General features: G+C 41.7%; 1 protein-coding gene across 1 annotated transcript in view; it reads left to right on the forward strand.

Moving 5' to 3' along the window:
• SGCD (sarcoglycan delta) overlaps positions 1-24,609 on the forward strand; it is a 420,649-nt gene that overhangs the window by 56,353 nt on the left and 339,687 nt on the right. Inside the window, exon 2 of the mRNA XM_080989006.1 lies at positions 24,533-24,588. The gene's annotated coding sequence lies outside the window, so the exon portion shown is untranslated. The remainder of the gene's footprint in view (positions 1-24,532; positions 24,589-24,609) is intronic.

The following is a 24,609-nucleotide window of genomic DNA, read 5'->3' on the forward strand; positions in this document are numbered from 1 at the left end:
ATTGACTGGAGGTGGGCTGAACTTAAATCAGGCTGGAAGCTTCTGGCAATTCCATTATCAGGATGGAGCTTACATGGATAGACCTGAACAACGTATTTGTTTAATTTCTCTCTAAAGTAATCCATGCTGAATCTCCTCACCTTCTTAAAAACATGAGAAGCAGGCATGAAAGACTTCTGCTTCCCCCAACCACACACAGCTGGAACCTGTATTTGTTTTCTTTCTCTTACCTGTAAACAGTAGCTTCAGGGTTTGTTTCTAAGTATATTTGCTTGTGCACTTTTCTTTCCTAAATAAAGCTTGTTGGTAGACCTAGCATGGAAACATTGTGCTGTAGCCAGCAACACAGCAAAGGTTAGTGGGAGTTGTGGGGGGAGGTTACAGAAGCCTCATTCCCTTCCTGTTTGTCCTCTGTGTGAAATCACTCAACTTCAACACATGTGATGTATGGGTGGCTGATTCATATCTTTCTCATGGACAAATCCTTTCTCTAAATGACCAAATGTGAGCTCTGCCTGTCAGTGGTTTGCAAAACCATTTTTTTTTTGCATGTATGTGGAAGTTATTCTTGTATCTGCAATATCTCTTAAAAGTTTATATCTGAATCAGAAAATTTTTCTCCTTTAAAATGCATCCTGTTATCACTGTCTATATATTAACACTGTAACCTTTGGTCTGCCTAGCCTGTACTGTCTACTCTGATTGGCAATGTCTGTGCAAAGTCTAAGGCAAGGCTCAGCCCTTTTGTAACTGAAGATGTGAGGGATGGAAGCTGGATCCTTATGCATATTAATGAAGTGTTCTAGCCCTTGTTATGGCCCTTCCTCTCATTTAGGCTTTTAAGAGATGGTCCACTGCTCCCCACCCAAAATCTCAAAGTGTATATGGGCAAAACTTGTGTAGCTGAAGATCTGCAAGTCATATACATTCTATAGGATTGTGTGACACTCAGTAGACAACCACCCCCTGAAATTCTTCTTATCGCAGTCAGCTTTGGTATTTATCAGAAATTGGTATTGCTCTGGTAAATATTGTACAGGTTCTTCAGATAGGTTCCAAGATAATTTTAAAAGTTGATGAATGCACCTATCAGTAAGACAAATGCTGTCCCCATATCTTTTTCCTGAGCAGGAATGACCAAAATCTCTTTGGTGAAACTCAGTTGCAACATTGTCTACAGATAATCTCCAAGAATATTGTAGTTACACTAATTGACCAACGGGTATCTGCTAATATGTGTTCAGGAACTGCCACTCTGCCCATGATCTCTTCTGCAACTTTATCTACATTTCCCCCTCTCTCACACCTTTTTAAAGCCATAACAGAGATCATGCTTGCTATAGTAGTAGTTGTGTGATACTTGTGTGTGGATGGTCAGCAAAGGGGAAAATGGATTGAATGGGTTAAAGATTTATGAAACCTGTCCATACCAATTTGAAGCAGGGTGGGTCTTTCGGAGACTTTTGGGGAAATACTCTTAAGAAACTTAATAGGAGTTATTCAGTGTCACCAGCTTTCACTTTTGCTCGTTTCCACCTCCCCATTTTTCCATGGCACTTAAAAGTTGTGTGTTCATTGCACTGGTGTGAGTTGGAGTGAGGACCCAATTTAAGTTTCCAAGCTTGTGTCTTAAAGATCGTGATGTTGCTCAAAACCCTTGCTTTCCATGGGAGTTCTGGGAATTGTAGTTTATTTAATCCTCCTATAAATGAGTGAGGAGGAATAAAGAGCCACATTATAAAGAGAGATTCAGCTCCAAATATTCTTAGAATCTGCAATACAAAGTGAGGAACTGCTAAGAAGAAACAACCCTCAGGTTAACCTTGGTAACCTTCATTCTTCCATCTCAAAGTAAAAAGGAGTAATTCTCATTCACATCTGCAGGAAACAGCTTAGCATTCAAGAACAGCTTAAGCACCCTCTGGCTTTAGCCGAGGCATTATTCCCTTCCCCTCTTTGTTGTTTGTCTGGGGAAACAAATCAGTAGGAGGGTGCTGAGTAGAAGACGGTGTTGAGTAGTAAGAGCCAAGGAGAAGGAGTGGGCTAAGCTTATCATGGCTAGGGGATATCCGAACTGGTAAGTTGGGAGCTGGTTTCTGACACTTCTCAATTTTTTGAAATTCTTCTTGATCTCCAGAAGGGGGTGTAAAGCTTAGTAGTTGCATGTACTCTCGTGCCATTGGCATTTTTAAATGATCAGGCAGCATCACTGGGTTGTAACCTGGCAATCCTGTTATTGTTGATTTATTATCTATATTTCTGTGCTGCACCATAACAGATGTTCTCTGCCCAGTTGTTAAAATAGAATATATAACAATAAAAAACCAATTACAGTATAATCCTATGTAGGAGAAGGCCGAGCCTAAATCCATAGAGAGTTGCTGAGCAATGGAGAAGACTTTCTCCTTGTCTCCTGAAACATCATGAGACTCCAGGCATGTCAAGTCTCCTATGAGTAGAAATGGCTGCAGTGTATTAGAGACAGGACAAGCTGAAGGTGCGAGCAGTTCAAAGAGCACAAAAACGTTAAATCTTGAGTACCTGCTACAGCAAGTAGGCAGTAGTAATATGCCTGCCCTCCCGCCTTAAACTAGGATATGAGAGGAAAGGGAATGGACTGAGTAGGGCAGTGCTAAAGATTTAACATCAAAAGGAGATTCACAATAATGCTCCTGACATTTCATCTGAAATGTCAAGTGTTAAACCTCCTGAAATATCCAATTGTACAGTGAGTATGGTGCTGCATAAGAGAAGCCAGGGGAGAATTGAATAAGCCTATGCCTTTGACCTTTTACTTATTGTGCTTTATGTTTTCTTCTTCTGTGTGCCACCGAACAATGACTTGTAATGAATAAAAATGCAGTAAAAGCTACAAGTTTTTGGTTCAACTGCAGGGCCATGTGAAGCAATGGTCGGTGGGGGTGGGGGTTAGGATATGCCATACAGTTGCTGTGTGGGAATGCACAAATATTTTGGAAATTATTTATTTAGAGCATTTTGTCCTACTCTTTCGACAATCTAGAAGATGTGACACTAAAAGAGGGAAGAAAAAGCAAACCCGAAATGGAATTCAGCTGGAATGGAAACGGTTTGAGAAGATGAGTCAAAAGTTGCTGGTGTGTCTTAGCTGCTGATCCTGCTTCCCATCTCTCCCTCTGCTGCAGCCTGATGGAACGGCTTCTGCCAGGTGACACATGATAGAGGAAGAAGCCTGACAGAGCTAATAGTAGCCTGACACAGCCTTAAGGTTGCGCCTTCAGCTGATGATGGTGCTGCTTCTCTTCTGATCCTTGCTGCAGCCTGATGGATTGGCCATTCTATTGCTGGATGACAGTTGAGGGAGAGGAAATGTCCAGTGGAGCTTGTTTCTCAGTAGAGGCTATGAAATGGACTTTCCCTTTTTATTGTTACTGTGGAAGAGCCTTGAAATCCAGGAACTTCAATGACACGGATACTATACAAATATTAATTAAAAATGTATTAACTGCTGATAATCCATGACTTCAAACTATGGAGTAAATACCAGAGTCACAAACTCTCCCCTTTTACAACTGTTTATTATAAGCATAAGTTGCCTTCCAAAGTTGAAAAATTGACTAGTAATTAAAATAATAATTTAGTGGAATAGTGAAAATGTTGAGGTAACTCAAGTGCCTTGTTCTATATACAAGCAAGAAGAAAATTGCATCAGAGAGACCAATGTTTCTAGTATTATAGACAGTGGTTACATTTATTAATTAGATTTTCCAGTAAACACCATCTAAAATCGAGCAGGTTTTTAGTGCAAATGTTTCTAAGTAATCTATATTAGTAACATTCTAGTTATAAAGAAGTATTCACAAAGGAAAAGCTTTGTTGGATGTGTCATTCCCGAGGAAACACAGACTTGGTTATGGAGAAATAGCTTCAAAATTCGTTTCTTCTCTCTTGACAGTCCACTACATAAGATCAACAGTGCTTCACTCCTTATAGAATGTCTGAGAGAAAACTGAACATAAAAATAACTCTGTTGGATCAGACCAAAGCCCATCTAGTCCAGCATTCTGTTCTTATGGTGGCTAAACAGATGCCTATGGGAATACTGAAACCAGAACAAAAGGGCAATAGTACCCATCTGCTCATGTTCCCCAACAACCGGCATTCAGGAACACACTGTCTTCCCGTGATACTGGAAGTAATACATAAACATAATGACTAGTGGCCATGACAGCCTTATCCTCCATGGATTTGTCTAATCCCCTTTTAAAGCAGTCCAACTTTGTGGCCAACACTGCATCTTGTGGCAGGAAATTCAATAGTTTGTGCAGTGTATGTATAAGTATTTCTGTTTCTTTTTTCAGACACTCATATCATTCAGCTTTCCTGGATGACCCTGGGTTCTAGCATTGGGAGAAGGAAGAAAACCTCTCTCTCACCAATTCACACCCTTCATCACTTTCTACCCCTCTATCTTGTTCCCTGCTCACCTTTTTTCTAAACTAAAGAGCCACATTGCAATATTGCATTGAAGAGCCTCTTGATAATTTTGGCTGACCTTTCCTGAACTTTATCCATTTCTGCAATATCCTTTCAGAGATCCTGTTACCAGAATTGTACCTAGTATTAGAAGTGTGATTGCACTATAGATGTGCATGAATGGCAGAATAATTTCCATTTCCTTTCCTAATGATCCTCAACATGAATAATTTCACAGCAGCTACACATTGGGTTGACATTGGATATGCACCACAACCCCAATATTCATTTCCAGTCATCATATAGCTTAGGCCCCGTTAGAGTATAAGCAACCTCTGTCCATCTTTTGCCCATGTCTATCTTGGCTCTTCCTGGCAGAACTCATGGTTTTGCCAGAGGCTTTTATATTCATATTGGAATACATATGACAAGACACACGTTGCAAGGATCAGTAGTTGTATGAGAGGTCAAAGGCATGGCGAAGTACAAGCTAAGACATTGAAAAAGTGGCACACACCTTGCACTTTCCTTTTGAAGGGCAAGGTAGTCACAGCATTTTGCCCCTGTAAGTGGCTGGAGTCCTGAGACTGGGCAGACAAACAGGTACTTCTAGTTGGCTGGCTAAGTGTGCTGTGCTGCTGGCATTTCCATGTACTAGGAGATGGAGGCAGGGTGGGGGAGGCTCCTGTAAGAGGAGAAGGTCCAATGGGAACACGCCTCAGCTGGAGCAGCTGAGGGGGCATATCTGGAATGAAGGTAATGGGAGGCACTTGTGAGAGTTTGCCTGAGAGGGTGGATCTCTGCCACCCCATGTCTGGGATCCTCCCCAGGATCAGACAGTTCTTTCGATTTGGAATCCGTTACCTTCATCCCACTGAGACCCTCTCCAAGGTTCTCCAGGTCTAGCTTCCCAAGCACTTGTTTCTGGGTCTGACTGCCACCTCCGTTACACCTCCAATGTCCTAATTTTGGAAAGAGACACCAGATTGCTGTATTATTATTTTTTAATGGCAGGGTACATGGTACCGTGTGATCCTTTGGGGCAGTGGTGTAGCTCAGTGGTTTATACTCAGAAGGTCCCAGGTAGAAACGGGAATGCACTGTGTGAAATCATGGAAAGTGGACAATATTGAGCTAGATTGCCCTATGGACTGTGAATAAGTTTAAGGCAGAGCTTTCCAAACTTTTCATGTGACACACGTTTTAGACATGCATCATTCTGCAACACAGTAATTCAGTTATACTAGCAAACCAGAGGTTAAACTAACCCCTTTCCAGCCCCAGGAGCATTTGTGTGACACACCTACACACTGCAGGCAACACATTAATGTGTTGCGGCACACTGTTTGGAAAGCTCTGGTTTAAGGTATCTTCTGACATTCTTTGTTCCTGTGTTGTTGTATACTGCTTTAATATTTATGACGTGTTGAAGATTCTGACTAGAAGGGATGGCAGATTTATGTTCAGTGAGAAAAATGCCCATTTTATGGAAAACAAACAGGCTGCAGTGAGGATTCTGGTGTGTGAGAGAGAGGTTGGGTGTGGGAGAGAGTTCGTCGAGGAAAGGTAGATTAATAACTGGGTATACTTGGGAAGCTGCCATAAGCACACTAGAGATCAAGTGATTGAGAAATGAACAGTATAACAGTATAAAGTGTTCTACAAAGCTGACTAGTTAGCTCTTGGCTTATTGCCCCCCATCAGAAAGTTTGTTTGCTTTAAAAAAAAAATAGAGAGAAATTGCTTTCTTAGGTGTGCAATTGCTGCCGTGTTAGAGAAAGACAAGTTCTGCATACCACCATAGACCTATGGAAACTTACTCCTGTTTGCCAGATCTTCCTTAAGGCTGTATTTTAAGTATTACTGTTCGGTGATGAAATATACTCAGAGTCGCAAAGTGATTTCATGCTCTTTATTCAGCTCATAGTGGTGAGGAGGAATGAATGAATGTCCCCTCACAGTATCTGCTTTATATACATTATTTACACAATGGGCTGCACATGATTGGCTAATTCTGGAATTCTACTGTAAGCCAATCAGGTTGTGGGTTCACTTCTATCTGGAGCAGGATTGGGTGGTTCCTGCCAACCAATCATACTGCTGCATTGTTCTAGGACCAATCAGACTGCTGCATTCTGAATCCTATTGTTCTAGGACCAATCAGACTGCTGCCTTTTGGATCCTATTGTTCTAGGACCAATCAGACTGCTACAGTTTGGATCCTATTCAACTCAGTACATAACACCCCTCCCCTCTAAGTTCCAGTCCTGCCCGGGAGGTCGCATTCATAGTCCTCAAGGTATGCCGGCGGCCTACGTGTGCGTTGTGGCCTGGGGTGTTCCCTGGTCCGGGCTCCGGGTTCTGGCTCGTGTTCCAAGGATGCTGGCTGTGATGCGGCTGTTTGGTCTGGTGCAACCGGCTCGCTCAGTCGTGGTTCTGGTTCCGGTGTCCTTTCGGCCTCACGGGTCCTCTCTGTATTTACTGATTCTGCCTCTCCTGCTGGCCCCTCCTGCTCTATGGGCCTCACTGCCCCGCTGTTCCCTTGGGACTCCTCTGACCTGTCCTCCTCCTGGTTTTCTCCCGGGAATCGTCGCCGTATCTGGTTGCAGTGGCGGCGCCAGCATTGCCCCCCATCCGTTAGCACCTCGTACGACACGGGGCCAGTGACCCTGGTGATTGTGGCGGGTACCCATGCTGGGCCTGCCCCAAAATTCTTTGCGTACACTGGGTCCTGGGCCTCGAAGGTCCGGGGGTTCCTGCCTTCCCCCACCACTACCTCATCCTGAGCTCTATCGGGGTGAAGGCGGTCCAATCTGATTGCAAGGCGCCGACCCATTAGTAGTTCAGCGGGGCTCCGGCCAGTCGTTGAGCTGGGGGTGCTGTGCTGTGCTAGAAGGAATGTGGCAAGGCGGTACTCCCAGTCCCCTTGCGTCATGCGGCGAAGGGTGTCCTTGGTGGTCCGCACCATGCGTTCTGCTTGGCCATTGGTGGCAGGGTGGAACGGCGCCGAACGGATGTGGCGGATGGCGTTCTGCGCTGTGAAGGTTTGGAATTCTCCTGACGTAAATGCAGTCCCGTTGTCTGAGACGAGAGTGTCAGGGAGCCCGTGGGTTGCAAACAGCCTGCGTAGTACCCGGATGGCTGCGGACGTGGAAGTGGACGGTACCAGTGCGACTTCCAGCCATTTGGTGTAGGAGTCCACCACTATGAAGAATGTTTTCCCCTGAAAGGGGCCAGCGAAATCCACATGCAGGCGTGACCATGGTGCTCGGGCGGACTCCCAGGACTGGACTGGGGCCCTTGGGGGATCTGGGCGGGATTCTTGGCAGGCCTGGCAGTGTTTGACCCAGGCCTCTATCTCTCCATCGATCCCCGGCCACCACACATAACTCCTGGCAAGGGCCTTCATTCTTACTACCCCTGGATGTGTCTCGTGTAGGGCTGTGAGGACCCTTTTGCAGAGGGGCTGGGGAACAACGACTCTGCTTCCCCATAACAGGCACCCCTTGTGGGCCGACAGTTCATGTTTGCGGGTTGTGTAGCCGGCGAATTCTGGCCCGGGGCTGCTGCTGGGCCATCCCCTCCACACCCAGTCCAGGACCCGGGAGATGACCCTATCTTTCTTGGAATGGTGTGCAACTTCTTGTGCCTGAATGGGGCGGTCGGGAAGCAGCTCCAGGCTCATAACCTCTTGTGCAGGTGCTGGGTCAGGGCCTGTTTCCGGTAGTGGTAGCCTGCTGAGGGCGTCCGCATGGCCCATCGCCTTCCCAGGTCGGTGAATCAGTGCATACTGGTAGCTGGCAAGGAAAATTGACCACCTGAGGACGCGAGGAGACAGCACTTGGGGGGTCTGCTTTTCGGGGGCAAACAAGCCAAGCAACGGCTTGTGGTCAGTCACCACGGTGAAGGGCCGCCCGTACAAGAAATCATGGAATTTTTTTACTCCCTTTACGATTGCCAGACCCTCCTTGTCGATTTGCGAGTAGTTCCGCTCGGTTGTGTTGAGTGTCTGGGAAAAGTACGCCACCGGTACCTCTCTTCCATCCGGGAGTTGGTGCCCCAGGACAGCTCCAATGCCATAGGGTGAGGCATCGCATGCTAGCACCACCGGCAGCCTCTCGTCGAAGTGTGCCAAGGAGAGCCCGGGCGATTTCAAACGTCTCCTCTCCGCAGACGCTGAAGAATATCGCCCTCTTCTTGGCGTCTTCTTCGTCGGTGACCCCTTTGGCTTCTAGGAGGAAGGTGAAACGGGAGGCGTACGCTTCCCAGTCTCCAGATGCTGGGTTGAATGGCGAGAAGCTGCTGTTGGCTGCCATTCTGAGTTCCTTGTGCCCCGGAGCTGAAGCCTGGATACACGGTGCGAGGCAGCGGTGCGGCAGTTGGCGGTGCTGCGGTGCTGTGTGTGGCAGTCAGCTCAGCGGGATCCCATCCTCGTCGCCAGTGAAATATACTCAGAGTCGCAAAGTGATTTCATGCTCTTTATTCAGCTCATAGTGGTGAGGAGGAATGAATGAATGTCCCCTCACAGTATCTGCTTTATATACATTATTTACACAATGGGCTGCACATGATTGGCTAATTCTGGAATTCTACTGTAAGCCAATCAGGTTGTGGGTTCACTTCTATCTGGAGCAGGATTGGGTGGTTCCTGCCAACCAATCATACTGCTGCATTGTTCTAGGACCAATCAGACTGCTGCATTCTGAATCCTATTGTTCTAGGACCAATCAGACTGCTGCCTTTTGGATCCTATTGTTCTAGGACCAATCAGACTGCTACAGTTTGGATCCTATTCAACTCAGTACATAACAGGTGACTAGTGCATAGGGATATTTTTAACTTAAGAAGATACTGAAATGGGAAATTACTACATGGAACATTGAGTACAAGAATCAAAGAGTTAATCAGAATATAATATTTAATCTTTTTGGTACAGAGTGGCTAACGACCCTGAAAATATAAATAAATATATGCTGCAAGAATTGGTTGCCAGAACCAAAGACACTCTGTTCTTCTTTATCTCCTGTGGAGTATAGAGTGTGTGTGCCTGGCTTTTAAAGATATGTTTTCTGCTATTGCTCCTGCTTGCTGGAAATATTTTGAACATTTCTAAAAGGTCAGTCTGCTCTGCCAGCCATAGCTTGTTATCTAATTCAGAATATAATTCAGATGCAAATATACCTTCTTGTATATTATAAAAATGATTAGGAATCAGAGAATTATTTTTAAAGGGCAGGTGTTTTTAAATGGAGATCCAGCAGGTTGTGCCGCAGTTTGCAGAACTGGCTATTGCATGAATAGCCGCCACATTCCAGTAAGCTGAGAAGCCTGGTCCTTGTGTGTGCTTTTTTGGGGGCAATGGCCAAAAAATGGGTACAATGTCCAAATGACAAAGGCAGGTGGTTTTATGCTTGAACATTTGGGTGGACTCAAATATCATTTGACTTCATCACAGTTGACCCCATGCAACTTGATCACAAGTATCACAGTTGGTTGTTTTATTCTGGTTGGTTGTCATTAGTCTACACATCTTTAAATGGAGATTGAAGTACAGTCAGATTGGCTCTTGCCTTTTGGCAGATGTGATATTTGGTTGTGTCAGCTAAAATTAAACTCCCTCCCTCAATTTGTTGTTTTTTAAAAAAATTAAATATTTATTGGGTTTTATAACAAATAAAAATGCAAATCTCGTTCATCACAATATATACAAATGTTCTCCCTCTCCTCCTTCGGACTTTGCTCAACTCCCCCTCTACTGAGTTATTTGGTTTTGTTTATTGTATCCTGCTTTGTATCAAAGTAAATTCCTTTATCATTCTCTAAAATGTCTGTTACTATAATAAAGTTGTGAACGTTTATTCAAACCCTGCCAGCGAGTCCAGTCCATTTTGTTGTTTCTGCAAATAAACTGTAAATGGTTCCCAAACTCTAATTTTAAAGTCCTTTTTTGTCCTTCTCTCTTAGTTTATCCGTTAGCTTAGCCAACTGTGCAGAACTATGCAGAATTGGCTAAGCAAACTCCCTCAATTCGGATTAGATTTTCATTTCTTCTTCTTCTTTACCTTTACCTCTAGACTGAAAAACCTAATTGGAATTTATTTTTTAAGTAGCAGCAGCCTTCAGTATTTCATTCCATGACCTGTAAACTTTTCCTTAACTAAACCAAACCAACTCTTGCAAACAACTGAAAAGTCTTAATGAAATTCTTTATTTTAAGACAAAGATATAAAACTCTATTGTACCATCTATCACCAGAGTTGCTGCATTGATGGTGCCTCCTCTCCTTGCGGGAGATCCTGGAGTGCATGCAGAACCAATTCAGAGCTCTTTCTGGAAACACTACTGTGACAAAGACAGTAGCTTCAGTTGTGCAAAGGTTGTTGCAAATGTTTTCCTATGAACATGTTTGATGCAAAAGTAGTAATTTGGGGGAGCTGTGTGTGTGATTTATATACCACCTTTCTGCCAAGGCACCTGATGGACAATTTGAAAATGTTAAAAAATACCTGTGAGGGTCCTGGTTCTAGCCTTGGTGGCTTGGGAGGTTCTTCTGCGGTCTCCTGTCTGGTAGTCTCAAATGCAGTGATCCTGATGTACATCAGACCTAGAGCCCAGAACTTGGTCTGGCTCCTTAACTGGAGACTCTGTCGTCTTTGAGTAAAGTCTTGATCCCTGACTAATGGTTCCTCGCCCTACTGAAAAAAAGTGACAAGTGGGGTGCTGCAGGGCTCTGTCCTGCACCCATCGTTGTTGCGTGTCTTTATAAATTATTTGGATGAATATATTGAGGGACTGCTCATCCAATTTGCAGATGAAACAAAATGGATTGGGGTAGCCAATGCTGCAGAAGAGAAAATCGGGATTCAAGATGGATTAACAGATTGGAGAACAGGGCCAAAACTAACAAAATGAATTTAAATAGGGGAAAATGTACGGTTCTACACTTAGGCAGGAAGAACCAATTGCACAAATATAAGATGGGGGGACACCTGACTTCCCAGTAGTACATGTGAAAAGGATCCAGGGGTCTTAGTAGACCACAAGCTTAGCATGAGTCAACAGTGTGATGCAGGAGCAAAAAAAGCTAATGCCATTCTAGGCTGCATCAACAGAAGTATTGTGCCCAGCTCAAAAGAATAGTGCTACTCTATTCTGCCTTGTTCATACCACACTTGGAGTACTGTGTCCAGTTCTGTGCACAATTTAAGAAGAACATGGAAAACCATTGAAAATCTGGAACATGTGCAGAGTAGGGCGACCAAGACCCTATGAAGCCTTATGAAACCAAGCCTTATGAAGAACAGTTGAGGGAGTTGGTTATGTTTAGCCTAGAAAAGAGAAGACTGAAAGGAGATATGATAGCCATGTTCAAACATCTATAGGACTGACACATAGAAGATGGAGCAAGCTTGTTTTCTCCTGCTCTGGAGGTTTTGAACAAATGGATTAAAGTTACAAGAAAGGAAATCCCAACTAAACATCAGGGAGAACCTTCAGACAGTAAGAGCACTTCAACAGTGGAATTGTCTCCCTCAGGAGGTGATGGACTTCCTTCCATGGAGGTTTTTAAGTAGACATTTGATGGTCATTTTTCATAGATGCTTTAGTTGAGATTCCTGCACTGCGCGGGGTTAGACTAGATGACCCTTTGGGTACCTTCCAGCTCTACAATAATATAATTCTATGATTCCATAGAAAGAACTTAACCATTACCCAAAAGATCAGGAATGTATTGGCCTTGCAAACCTCCCATTCAGATACTCATTGGTATTTGGGTAGAATTAATTCTACCAACATTTCTGCTATAAATGTTTTACATTCAATTGCACACCTTCAGTTCAAGGTAGTTGTTCACTGCTAATACACTTTTTTATCTCTTGTTACAAAATTGGCTAACTACTATCAGGGTTATGCGTATTCCTATGTGTTAATTATTACTGAGATTAAATGAGTGGTTTGTAAGGGTTTTTTGTGCTTATGAATGGGATGTTGATTTCAGTTAATTAATATTACTCCTTTAGCAAGTTAATTTTAATCATCACAACAGTAGCGCTTCTATGTAAAGAGAGGTGGCACATGCAACTAGCAAACTCAGTGGGAAGCGGAACACTTATTCAGAGGAAGCTAACAAAAGTCGTCTGGCTATGAAAACAGAATCTTAAATACACCATATGTTTTGTTGTTTTGATCTTACAATTCCTTACAAGTTCTTCAACAATACTAGTTTTAACCAAACATAAACACCATACACATAATATTAAGTGTCCCAGGGCCATGCACACATAATTAAAGCAGTACATAATCAGAGAGCTGCTTATTTCCTGTAAATTAGGGCCAGGCTGGATGTGCTGATAAATGTGTTATTAGCAACCAAGTCAGTAATAATAATAATAATAATAATAATAATAATAATAGGCAATGGGTGCAAGTCACCTTTATTGCAGTAGTTTTCATTTTAATGAGTAATTTCAGTTTTAATTGCTTTAGCTTCCCCTCAAAAAACTGGTTCTGTCATCTTTTCAAATATTATTCTTAATGAACATTAACAGTAAAGCAACCAACCAACGTATTAACCTTTAGTAAGGTTAAGATTTTTTGAAAACACATAGAGAAAAGAGAACAGCAACACTTTTGCAAAATCCCAGAAAGTAGATTCACAGTGCATGTGTGGGGAGTAGGGAGGCCAGTTACATGAGATTACTGTGGGAATGAAAATTAGATTATTGTTGTAAAGAGAGCAAGCTAATGGACTACATGTTTCTAAGTTAATTTTAATACTTACAGCATACAATGTAATTCTGAGTGTTCTGAAACCACTAGCTGGAGCATAATGGTTAATCTTCAGTAAGTGGTTGCTAGTAAGGTATGTGCAGTAAATATTAATGAAGTGATTCTGCAGACTTTTAAATGGTGCTTTCCAGTGTTAAGGATGTTCTGAAAAAGGAAAGTGTCATCCTGGATTTTCATTTCCAGATAGACATAGGTAACCTTGTTGTTTAACTGTACCTTTGCAACTTAGGACATTGCAATGCTTTTGTCCTGTTTAATAAGTTTTGTTCTCTCATCAATCATGAATAAGCCATGCTTCATAAAATGGTGGAAGGGGAAATTTACTTTCTTATCTTGTGATTAGGTAGAGGCTAAGATGCCTTGGGTGTGGAATGGAGTAGCCTGCATACAGGAGGACTAATCTCTTTTCAGAATCATGGAAATAGATGTAAAACAGGAGAATTATTTTCAATAACTTGTGCATATAATAGTCATGGAAAAACATGCTAGTAGGACCTGGTTGATTATAAAATTCCTTATCTAAATCAGACATCCTGCCGCCCCATTGTCTCCATGAGCATGCAAGGCCTTTTGGGAATGAAGCTACCCATACTGGCCAGGAGAAAGCCTTTGGGGACAGAGGGAGTAGCAGCAAGATATTTAACTTGTGGCAGCTGCCTCCCACCACTTGTATTCGTCTCTTCCCATCACCTGCCAAGCACAAACCTGGTCCACTACAAAGTGGAGAGGTGTGATGAGGAAAGAGGTCTGATGTGACATGCAGTAGTCCCTTTTTAAAAAGGCCTCTGCTCTGCCCCCTCCAGGGATGGCAGGGCGGCATATGGAAACAAGTAGGGCCCTGCAAAATCCCATGTGTGACTAGGCGTCCCTTGTCATTCTGGAGCTGGCAGTCCCAACCCACAAATTGCACCCCATTGCAAAGAAGTACACAGAACTGTAAGTTACAGTATTCTAATTAAGAGTGGGGCATGAGGAGCAGAGTTCTGAGTGAGGAGGCTTAGAAAGTGGGAATCACAGGGCCTCCCCACATCGCAACCCCATACAATGTCTTTAGATATGAGTAGCTGAATGCAATCTGGTTGCTTCCTTTCTGCCCCAAGGTATAATTATACATTCTAACTGCAGGTTGCCCCTTTATGAGGTGTCTTTTCATCTTCCAGAACAGCAAATTTGCATGGCATGATGTTATTCAGTCAGTGGGTCAGCAGAAGAAGATGAGGTCTACATGGAATCTAATAGGGTGTGTAATTTTAGCTACAAATAGAGGTTTATTATTTCCTTTTAACCTGTTAGAATAGTCTAACTGCTTTCTTGAATCATATTTACTGCTATATCCACTGTGCATACCCAAACCGCTATATCCACTGTGCATACCCAAACACTCCCCTTTGTTTTTTATCTGAACCTTCCCATTCACTGAAATCAATATATTTTAATGCATACAATAAACAAGAATAAAGTGTTTTGGATTGGTACTAGGACTAAATGCTGATAGAAAAGGAATGCTGTGGCAGAGACCATATAGTGGACAACAGGGAACAATAGTTACATATATTTAGGGTGGGGGGTTGTTGCTAATTTTTTTCCGCTTGCTTTTCAATTTTGCTTTTGACCCTTTCTAAAGAGGGCTCCAGATAAAGGAAGGGAGAGGGGAAATATTCAGATACTCAACCTTTAAATGAAAAATAGCCTTTGAGTGGTCTGGTCAGACTCCCTAAGTTCGTTTGTATCCTGGTGATGATGGGAAGAAACCTGAGCATCAGATGAGGATCCAGATGCTCAGCATGACACAGTCTAGGGAATGTACCACCACGCAGCTGCCAAGAATGAGACACAGTTGATGCTGATGAGTGAAAAGATTCTACAGATTGCAGGGTGCTTTAGAATAAGGCTCGGTGACTGAAGTTTTGCTGCAGTTACAGAAAAAGGCAACATAATGCCCAAACTGTCTTGTCTTTTTCTTTTTTTAAAAAAAAAAGAAAAGTCTTACATTTCTTAATTCCATCACTATAAGGTTGTGCTGCATTCCATGGACAATCAGTCACAACTTAAAATTAATCCATAACTTCACAATTGCTCTTAAATCTGCCTAATCAGTGTTAATTCTAGCCATATTATTTTCTGCTGTCTCCAGTAATGATTTGCATGCAAATTCACATGATGCTGCTTGGCTCACAAAATTCATATTTTATGATAGCACTGACATTGTACTTGATTGTTTTAGTTTAAAGGTGGGATGTCCTACTCTTGTATAGAAAAGGGGAAGGCATTGTGTGGCTCATAGGTCACCTTTTGAGTCATACATTTCAGCATTAAAAGCCTTTCCCTTTAGACAGAGTTATGCATGTAGTTCTGGATCTCCTAAAAGGCCCCTGTAAAATTACAAATTTGCAATGATAATTTTTGGTAAACTGTACTCATTAATTGTCATCCATTTAAGCTATTTGTGACCCTTAGATTCCTTATATGGCATACCAGTCAGGACAATTTAGAAATAAACACACACCACAACACACTTGTTTTAAAATGATTTCATTTAAATGGAAATGAATGGCATGTGTACCTCCAGGAACATGGGTGGTGCTGTGGTCTAAAACACTGAGCCTCTTGGGCTTGCTGATTGGAAGGTCGGCAGTTCAAATCCCCATGGCGGGATGAGCTCCCGTTGCCCTGTCCCAACTCCTGGTAACCTAGCATTTTGAAAGCATGCCAGTACAAGTAGATAAATAGGTCCCACTGTGGCGGGAAGGTGAACAGCATTTCCATGTGCTCTGGCACTTGTCACGGTCCTCCATGCACCAGTAGTGGTTTAGTCATGCTGGCCACATGACCTTGAAAACTGTCTGTGGACAAACGTCGGCTCCCTCGGCCTGAAATGAGCACTGCAACCCCATAGTCCCCTTTGACTGGACTTAACCATCCAGGGTCCTTTACCTCTACCTCTATTTTCTAACCAGTAACTAAATTAATTTCATAAAAAGGAAATACAATGATTAATTACTGTTTTTCTTTAAGAATGTTGCTTTTATGTGCTACAATCTTAATATTTTACCCCTTTGTAAATGCTGTGGGATTTGCTTATGGGGGTAGGTGCATGGCAGTGTCACCTTGCTGCTAATTCCCAAGTTATTTACTTTCCTTGGGTAACAAGAACAAACCTACTGAGAAATGACCCAATATTAAGATGGATACTCCATGCAATCTACCTCACTTTTTCAGTCTACTTCCTGATACATCGTATTAACAGGCTTTTTTCAAAAAAGGTAAACTAAAGGTAGCTCGGAATCTAAAACAAGTCTAATACTTTGGCCAATTAGGAATAAGTGGTGTAATAAGCTATAAGTATTGATAGATATATGCTCATTTCACTTGGACTTCCTTGACAAAATTTTGTTTCTAAAGTGTATTTTAGAAAAGTACACTTATATGGAACCAGCTGAATAATGATGGAAAATGTATAGTTCTGGGGCAATTCACCACACTGCCTTTGTGATTGTAGGAGGCCTGATTATATGTAAAACATAGTCTGGCTTCTAAGACAACATAAATTGCTCTTGGTTTGCATGCCAATTTATCACATCAATTCCCCCATGGGAATTGGGGGCTACTGTTAAAAACACAAACACACACACACACACACACACACACACACACACACACAAACTTTTTAACATGGAATCACTGCATAGATGAAATGAATGATACAGTAAAGTCAAGTAAGCCACATCTATTTGCAAGTTCAGTAAAAAACAAACAAAAAACCCCACTTTATATCTTGCTTGGAGGCTTTACTTATCTGTTGCACTAACAATATATTTTGATGCAGTGCCCATGTTTTGTTTGCAAACATGTCACCTTGGCAACCTTAAGAAAAACTGCTCTTTAAAATCATTTCTAACATTACTAAGTTGCGTGTTTTCTCTCAGAAAACACAAGCTTTTGTCAAGGTTAGAGGACCCATAGTGTAGGAAGGGTAAACCACAAGTTTATGCAGTGGCTGAATTTCCTCACATTGTTTCAGACACATTGTCACATGTCCTGTGCTGCTCCTTAGCTGTTCTTTTTATTTAACTGAAATTATGTATTATGGATCCGATTATGACCTTGCTGAAGATGTAATCAAGTTTAATAATAATAATAATAATAATAATAATAATAATAATTTTATATCCCACCCTCCGCAGCCAAACCGGGCTCAGGTCAGCTAACATCAAAGTATATAATACATTAAAACATAAAATCCAGCAATTGACTGAAATACAGCTTAAAATCAGTTTGTGCCAATCACTGTTTGGAGAGCAAACTTTTAAGTTCCATCATGGAAGAAAGTCAGGGAAGAAACAAAGCAAACCACTCATGTATACAATAATAGAACTGTGGAGTTAGAAGGGACCCCAAGGGTCATCTACTCTAACCCTGTGCAATGCAGGAATCACAGCTAAAGAACCTCTGGCAATGTCTGTCCAAACTACACAGATACACACACAGCCCTTTGTCATGGATGCTTTAGTTGAGATTCCTGCATTGCAAGGGATTGGGCAGATAACCCCCGGGGTTCCTTCCAACTGTACATGATTCTATGACACACTGTTTAAAACCTTCAGTGAAAGAGGGTCCATCACCTTCCAAGGTAGTCTGTTCTACCGTTGTACCCCTTACTGTCAGAAAGCTTTTCCTAATGCTTAGTCACTATCTCTTTTCCTGTAATTTGAATCCATTGGTTCAAGGCCTACCATCTGGAGCTGCAGAATCTGGCACTTGCATGCGGTGCCTCTGTTTAAATCCCTGCATATCTTCTAGAGCTGGTGCAGCAAAATAGAAGAAGACAAAATCACACCCACCTTCTATCCTTGACTTAGAATGCTCCACCCCCCTCGGATTTCCTGGGGTCTTAATGTCTAGTTTTATCAAACATTGTGCCTGTTTTAGGTGTTAGTAGCTACACAAATCTATTCCTTCCCATTAGTGCATAATTGGACATGGTAATTAAAATAACAGAATAATAAAAGCCTTTGACTGCATCTGTACTCCATACTGAACTGGAGGAAGAATAACATATTTGGACAATCATTGAATCTTGTAAAAGAAAACAAAAAACCCAAACCTGTAGGCCATTATGTTCGAAATAATATCTTACTCTTGTTTGTTGTTCAACAGAAGAATGAGAAAGAAAATTAAATTAATTGAAATGAATCAGAAAACTGTCTTATACCAAGTCACTCCTTGGTCCACCTAGCTCAGTATAGTCTGCACTAACTTCCAATGTCTCACCTGGGTTTCAGATACAGTAGCTTTTCCAGCCTAACTGAATATGCTGAGAATTGGACTTGGGGGCCTTCTGCTTTCAAGTTAGATTCTTTACCACTTTGAAATATTTGTAGAAAAATCACATTGCTTTTAGTGATGTATCATGGGACTGATGTATCCCTTTTCTGGGGTCAAAGAAAGTGGCAAACTGTTGCACAGGTGCAATGTGTTAGCAGACAGCTGTGAGAAGTGTGGCTGTTGACAAGGGTATCACAAGGTCAGGAATGCAGTGACTTTTAAATTGGGTAAGCTGCTGAAAATTGTCATCTTAATTGGAAGTGTATTTATAGCACTGATCAGCTGCTTAGCACTCTTAGTCCTGTGAGTACTATGCACCTTGTAAACCAAGAGGCTAGGGAAACCAGTCTTAACACCTATGCTGTGCTTTTCTACAGAGATGGAATTAGAGTGGTTTGGGATAAAAAATTGTAGCACTGTTCCACATTAGCACTACAGAATATAGTATAAGGTGTTGATTTCCTTTAATTCAGCACAGCATTTGCTATCATCCTGAGAATACTTTCCTGACATAGCCAAAGCTAAATCAATACAGTTCACCTGGCAGCAGTTCGTCCGTTTGCTGAAATGCACATATTTTCTCTTTGCAGATATAAAAAGACAAAATGTAATCTAGAGGAAGCCTTTGGCAAGCCTGCAGAAATGCCATTATTTTGGCAGCTTGCCGTGTTATCTTAACAGGTATTAACAAGGCAATTGAAATGGGTGGAACACATCTATAGAGAAGGTGGGATAACAGGAAAGGGAGTTCCTATAGCAATTTCTGTTTATTGTAAAGGTGAAAGAGTGATTATCTGAGGAAGAGGGATTTGAGTGTTGGCTCTTTTTCTATATCAAGTAGTTTGTCCTTAAGCACTTGAAAACATATGTTTACATAGATACATACAAATTATTTTGTATGCCTAAAGTCCCCACAGGTGCATTATCTAATACAACGGTTGAAGACGCTTTGCTCATCACAATTAAATTGGCTATAACCAAGAAAAATAAAAATGTTGAATGTGATGCTGCATAAGATGAACCTAAGTGGATACATACATGTCGTCCACTCTGATGTTTACTGACTCTGTAGGGTATGCTATATTGAGTAAATATATTTCAATATTCTGAACAAAATTCTTACCTTGACTGTGTGAATTCATTGGCAACTTTCCTGGGAAATATGGTAACATGATGGTTACAATCCAAATGTGGTTTTTTAAAAATGTATCTTATAGTGATACTTTAGAATCTACTATAGGAAAACATTGCAGTGTGGAGTGCTAACTCATTACACTGGATCATTTTGAAGGTTTACATTTTCTTTATGGAACATCTTTCACGTGCTATCCCAGTCTCATTCTGTTTTGTTGTTGTTACTTTAATCAATGACATTGCTCACTGTTGTCCTATGTGTGGATATATATGATGCCAAAATTGGCCAAAGGCAATGGCAGGAGTAGGTTTCAGCATACCAGGGGGCCTGCTGAAGCATATCAGGCTTTTTTTTTTTCTTTAAAAAAGCCCCTCTGGCTTCTCCAAAACTGTCAGCTGGCAGTGACAGGGGCTAAACATGCTACATTGAAAGTATACTTTATATTTGACTTTCTTCAGTAATGTTTTATTTTGTGTTTTAACGTGTTGTAAACTGCTTTGGTTTTTTGTTTTTTTTTTTAACAGTATAAAGTGGTATAGAAATGAAATGAATAATAACATACATTGGGAAGAATTCAGTGTAGCACTAAGCAGATCACTCTGCCAAAGCAAGCATTTTTTATTTCTGCTTGCTGATGGAACAGTCACCCTCTCCTGCCCCTGGGCACTTTTCTGGGGGTTCTTCTGAACCCTCTCCCCTGAGCCAATACAGAAGATATGTGATGGGAGAAAATAGAATCAAAGTCCTACGGCGCTAGTGGGAGTCCTTGTGCATTCATCCTGACCTCTGATATTGTTAGTAAAACAAACAAACAAACCACCCAGCAGGCAGGCTGTAAAATTCTCAGTTGGTTTGGGCAAAGCTGGTGAGTGGGAAACTAGACTTGAGCCTAACTTCTCTTCCTCATATGATGTTTTAACTGTAAAAGGGCACTCTTCATTTGCAATTTAAATGATTATGGGGTGGCGTCAGAGAATGCAATGTCCCATGGTGTGCATTCTGTGAGTGCAAGCTTCTTCCTTCCCTCCATGATAACTGTATGTCAAAAAGAAAATGAAAAGATCTCCCACATGTACCTTTAGCTCAGTGCTACCTTCTGCCCAAGAGAGGAACTTCTGTTGTGGTGTTGATCCTCTGAGCCCTAAACCAAGCTTCAAGATAGTTTTGGAGCTGGGTGTACGTGCAGGCGAGAGAAAGTGTATAAGTCAACACATACTCCTGATGACATGAAAGGGCTACGTAGCTGCAGTTCATTTCTCTTGAATGAGGATATTCCTGGATACAGTGTACAATACATCTTCATTTCCCTGAACTCAGCACCATGGAATCAAATATATATAAGCCCACTGCCAGCCTTTCTACTTGAACAAGGCACTTATAGATGCTGATTATCTGCACTGCATTGCTTTCAGAAGGATGTGCCTTTGAATATGTGCCCAAATGCTCATCTCACTTAAAGGAACACAGTGTAGATCAACCTCGGTCCTCCAGATGTTTTTGGCCTACAACTCCCATGAACCCTAGCTAGCAGGACCAGTAGTTAGGGGTGATGGGAATTGTAGTCTAAAAACATCTGGAGAGCCTAGGTTGAGGAAGCCTGGTGTAGATAGTCTGCATTTGCATTGATCCAAAAGGTGATAAAAGTGTGATAAGGCTGCTTCCACTGATCTTGTTAGGATGGATTTGGGCAAGGAACCATAGGTATGTGTGGAGAGAAATGCTGAAAAGAAGGGAAAATGCCATCCTCAGTGTTTAGACACTTCCTGCTTTCCACTCCCTGTTCTCTTTTTAGTTCTGTACTTGTTTAGCTACTTGATGACATAGTGTACTACTTTCTACCCATTCTTAAGCATTTTGATGACCTAAGTTTTAATGAAAAATAAGTTCAAATTCAAAAAAAATTCTAAGCATCCAAAGGTGAAAATAGATAAATCAAGCTGCTTCATGGGAGCATTCAGCTTATGATTAGTATATTACAGGCCTTGGCTAGCCAAGTGCTGCTAATTTAAGATCTGGTTCCATTCACTGCTGAGCTCACACACCTGCTGTCAAGCTGCCCTAAAGTGTTTCTGGTGCCCAGGAGCAGAAGAGGCATAAGTACAAACAGCTGATGCTAAATTATGAAAAGCTGGATATTTACCAAGGAAAAATCACATCAGCAATCTGCCATTGCAAACAGGAACCTGTCTCATTTCTCGGATAGCACTTTTGCAAAAATGCCAGTATTTGCCTCCTTCAGTAGCGTATGGTGCAAATCAATGGATTCATAAATTTGGCATGTTCTTGGAAATTAACATTCCGATTGCACTTTATATTCCTGGGCCACCAATTCCTGATTCAAATGGCCACTCGGCTTCAGAGAGGATGGCATCAGTTGCATAGTTTCTTTTCTCATAGTCATCTCCTCACCTGTAGCAGGAAGGCAATGAGAGCTCCAACAGTGCAGTAGCCACTGGATCCAGTCCAGTGAGGAAATACTGAATTCCAACCTATATTGCTTCAGGTCCCCCCCCCCCCAATACTGCTGAGCAGACAATAAGTTATAAGAAATGTCCTTTGTTTGGGAGATTTTGCATACCCTTAACACAATCTATTCTGCATGATTATCTGAAAGGATACAGTTTGCTGCAGCAATGTTTTATTAAAAGATCAATAGTGGAACTATATGTTTTAACTGGTTTTTAAAATGTTTTTGTTGTAAGGAAGCAGTATGTAGTGAGAACCCCTTCTTAACTGCTAAATAAATACCGTACGTGCAAACTATTCTTAAGGCTAGAATTTCCTATTTAAAAAGATAAAGGGACCCCTGGCCATTAGGTCCAGTTGTGACCGACTCTGGGGTTGCGGTGCTCATCTTGCTTTATTGGCCGAGGGAGCCGGCGTACAGCTTCTGGGTCATGTGGCCAGCATGACTAAGCAGCTTCTGGTGAACCCGAGCAGCGCACAGAAACACTGTTTACCTTCCCACCGGAGTGGTACCTATTTATCTACTTGCACTTTGATGTGCTTTCGAACTGTTAGGTTGGCAGGAGCAGGGACCGAGCAATGGGAGCTCACCCCGTCGCGGGGATTCGAACCGCCGACCTTCTGATCGGCAAGTCCTAGGCTCTGTGGTTTAACCTACAGTGCCACCCTCATCGGGCCTGCAAAAAATATCTGTTAAATATTTACCTCGCTGTCAACATTTTTCTCCTGACTAATTGCCTACTGCCCTCCCTGGTCTTTCAGGTTCCACACTTAAGCAGAATTGGCCTTTTTTTTTTTGTGAGTCTCCATAGAGCAGGTTGATCCAACTGGAAGTGAAGAGCTACTGCTGTTGCTGGTATGAGAGGGAGTGTTTTATCCACTTAAAAAAGATTGTTTGTCTCTTGAGTGTGAAACATCACTGTCTTTGCTTGGTACAGAGTGCAGAGATAAGTATGCATATCTGCATTTGTATATGTTTGTCATGTGTTACATGGGAGGTAATACTCTATAAAGCTGAAAACTATTTTAGTTGAAAGTTGTTCCAGGACTAATCTGAGAGAAGCAGAGAATTTAGATGTGTGTGTGTATATGCAAATATGGTTTAAATATGCAAAATGCTGGTGTAATTGATAAGAATATAAGAACATAAGAAAAGCCTGCTGTATCAGGCCAATGGGTCCTGTTCTCGCTGTGGCCAACCAGATGCCTGTGGGATACATTACTGGATTTAAAATCTGAGCATGAATCAATTGAAATGGCTTTGATTGGGTTGCAACTCTTAAACTACTAAGTTATTTGCAGACTTTGGGCCCTGAATTTCTGGAAAACAGATGGAGACTCTTAGCATGTGTCTGCTTTGAACTTTCATTTGTTGTACTTGATCCTTCCAGACACTTCCAGCTAAAGTATTGTAATGGCCAGTGTTTTGTTTTGAGTTTTGGAGATACGTGTATTTTTATGAATGAAAGATGAGTTTGAGGCTTTGACATTGTTGCTTATGTATATGGAAAGTTTGTGTTTAAGTGAGAAGATGGTTGCTCTAGATGCACTTGCAAATGTACATCTCACACAGGAAAAAATGTTTCCATCTTGCACTGAAAATCTAGATGATCTCTCTGGTAAAATTGAATCCTAGTAAAATGAAGTCTTGATGATTGGGAGAGGACATTTAAACAAAACTTTTGAATAAAGTTGCTAAATATAAATCAGTGGCTTGTTACTCCAAAAACTGCTTCAAGACTTCTTTCACTCCTGTCAATCAGCATGCAGCTTTTATGGGTTGGCTCTGAAGAGCCTGTTCAATTAGGTCTCCTTGTGTAATCTCCAGATGAGCTTTATGGTTCTGTCTGTGGAATACAGATTTTGCCTGCAACAAAATGAGAAACGATTAGCTGTGTGCTTTCTGGGCCTTTAAACAACTGGAAACAGCACAGCCCATTGCCAAGCTTTTAAAAAGGCACAAGATAATGCGGTCTCAACTACTTAACATTGCTGCTTATTATCACATAAATCAAATTCAGCTTTCCTTTTCTCCTAATGATAATTCGCATCATACTTTATATGCAGTCATAATTTTCACATCATCCCTGTCAATGTTCTTATAACCCATTTACCCTTGGACAGGGGTAAAGAAACAAAACCTTTGCATAGTGACTTGCATAGTGAATTCACATGCAAGGTGATGATGATATGCTTCATAGTCGATCATTGCCATCACAGAATAATACGAACTGTTTAAAGGACAGGATTTTTTTAAAAACCATTTTGCATTGCACAGCGTCCCCCAAAGAAGGCAGAAAATACTGTGGAATATTTGTTGTCACCAAATGAGTCATTATTTTCCTTTTTATTATTAAACAGAGAGATGCCCTCCATCTGAGCCAGGATATCTACAAGCTTGGATGGCAGTGTCCTAGGTAAGTGAAATGTTATCATCT

This window comes from Podarcis pityusensis (assembly GCF_964106645.2).
Source record: "Podarcis pityusensis genome assembly, chromosome: 2".
Classification (NCBI taxonomy): domain Eukaryota; kingdom Metazoa; phylum Chordata; class Lepidosauria; order Squamata; family Lacertidae; genus Podarcis; species Podarcis pityusensis.